Genomic DNA, 2,500 nt, shown 5'->3' with positions numbered 1-2,500 from the left:
TGGAAGTCATGTTCTCTCAAATCAGCTCCACCAGAAGATGTCACTTCCACGCATAGAATATTTCTGGAATCTTGTGACGTGCAATCCACTCCTCAGCCTTCTTGGAAAAGCACTACATACACCCTTGCATGGCCGGACATGCCCACACCCACCACCAAAAACCTATGTCACTTTGTAGAAAGAAAAAGTCAGCCATAAAAACCCCAAAATTGATGCTTTCACCCAAAGGCCTCACAACAACCTTGGGCCTTATTACCACACTCATCACATTAACCTAATGTCAAAAACACGCCCCTTCGCTCGAACAATGACAAACGAGACAGAGACTTTCAAAGGTACTTTGAACTTTTGTCAAGCCTATGAAAACCTTTTTTGAAACAACCATAGCATAACTCACTGGAATCTGAGCAGTCAGCTATAAAACAACAAGAAACGGAAGCTACAATGAAAGATAACAATTAGAATGGCACTCGGTAGAATGCATACCTCTGCCAGGATGAACAGTTTACGTTTTGTATCCCACCGATAGGCCGGATCTGCTGACCTGAACCAAAATCAAATCGGCTTGTTCTCGTCATCTAACCTAATCATCCACCGAGTTTTGTCATAATATGTCCACAACTAAGAGATAAAATGCTGAATATAATTTTTGGCCCTGTTTCTCAATGGTACAGAATCACTCATAAAAATTTCTAATCTTAACCAAAACTGAATCAATTCTTCCTTGTCACACACCCAACCTGTCCAAGTTTCGTCCGAATCTGTCCACAACTTTTTGAGATATCGTGCTATGTGTAGTTTTTAGCCCAATCTCTCAATGGTGAAGAATCACTTAAAAATTCCAACATCAGGTTCCGAATCCGGATCTTCAACAAAATCTTATCAATTCTTCCTTGTCGTACACCAAACCTATCCACCAAAGTTCTTCCAAATCTGTCCATAACTTTTTGAGATATGCTGTTCACAGAGAGACAGACAGACAGACAGGGGTGAAAACATAACCTCCGTACACCTTCGGTAGCAGAGGTCATCATAATAAATGAATACATCAAACAACACAGCAGATGCTTTGGCCACAGTTATTAAAGGGCGAATATACAGCACATCGTTACAAGGAATTATGACTAATTGTGTAAAATGCTGGAACGTACAAAGCAACTCTTAGTGTTGGCGGTACAATGTACTCCAGCTCGACCAAGGAAAGCCTAACCTGCCCCAACATCAACAACCTTTCCTTATTGTTGGGAAATAAAGGAACACTTATAACCATTCAAGCTTCCAGAATTTCCATTTTGCTCTACGCACGCCATCAAACAAGACCTTCCGCGTGAATAATACGACGGCGGTAAGCCAAGTGAGGACGTGCCTGACAGGTAAACAGGTGACGAAACAAAACGTTACGAATCACCAGCTTGTGCCATGTAATCGGTCACCAGAGGAAAGCCAGCGATCTGCCCACAGACATCCTTCTGAGCTTTATGTCGATAAGAGCGCGTCCCAATCAATAAACGCCAATTTAAACTGTCAAACACATGGGAAAAGTCACATTTAGCACGAGACACATCGCACAAGTCATCCATCCCGACCATCCGAGCGAAACCATCTGAGGAGCATACAGAGACAGGGACAAATGTCACGAAGAGCATGGAACCTGGGACGACTAGACAACAGTAGTGGCTCCGGGAAAGCAGTCTTGGACTTGCAGTCAAACTCAACTATGTGAATGGTCCACATAATCCTGATCAACCATCGAGAACGGGGGACAAGCTGATTGGGTTCTTGAGGTCGATTATATTGGAAGAAAAGTAACCATTTGGAGCAGTATTAAATAACCAAGCGATGGAAGCGTGCAAGGCATGCTCCTTCGGATGGGCCACCAAGCAGGTCATGCAAGTGCTTCATGAACGGTGCTCAGCCGAACACACGCAATCGATGGGAGTGGGCAGGGCCTGTCCGGAGCATTGGAGCGGTCGCTCGGATGCCATAAATCGGGATTGCCTATACACATTACAAAGCTCCTTGCGTAGGCGAAACAGTCGTCAGGTTGGCAAGAAAAAATTTATAAAACGCCTACCAGCCCTGTTTGACGATTTTTATCCAAAAATCAGCAAGTGGCTATTCGCATTTCAATGTTGTCTATGAAAACAACTCCTGTGCACACATGCTTGCCAGGCCAGACCACTTTCACAAAGACAAAGCACAGAGCAAAGGTGAGAAGGCACACAACGGCGGTTGGGTGATTAAAAATCTCATTGCAGTCCCACTTTATCACAAGGCCCAACACACAGCTTGCAATGTGTGAAGTCGGACCTCAGATCTTGAAACTTGGCAAATCGATGGCATAATGGTTAGAGCATCCGCTCTGAGACTGGGAGGTCGTAGGTTCATACCCGACCCCACCAGAGTCATACCGAAGACATTAAAAATGGTACGTGCTGCTTCCTTGCTTGACGCCAAGCATTCATATGATATAGCACGTAGAAATAACCACAGTTTGGCA

General features: G+C 44.3%; 1 protein-coding gene across 2 annotated transcripts in view; it reads right to left on the bottom strand.

The window, feature by feature from the left end:
• The window catches only part of MYO6 (myosin VI), a 113,467-nt gene that overhangs the window by 2,629 nt on the left and 108,338 nt on the right, over positions 1–2,500 (bottom strand). The gene's annotated exons all lie outside the window — the stretch shown is intronic.

The sequence above is a fragment of the Eptatretus burgeri genome, chromosome 15 (genome assembly GCF_056783735.1).
Source record: "Eptatretus burgeri isolate ZD-2024b chromosome 15, Ebu_testis_v1, whole genome shotgun sequence".
Lineage (NCBI taxonomy): Eukaryota > Metazoa > Chordata > Myxini > Myxiniformes > Myxinidae > Eptatretus > Eptatretus burgeri.
Note: the sequence above shows the minus strand (reverse complement) of the source record. Positions and strands in the feature narration are given on the sequence as shown.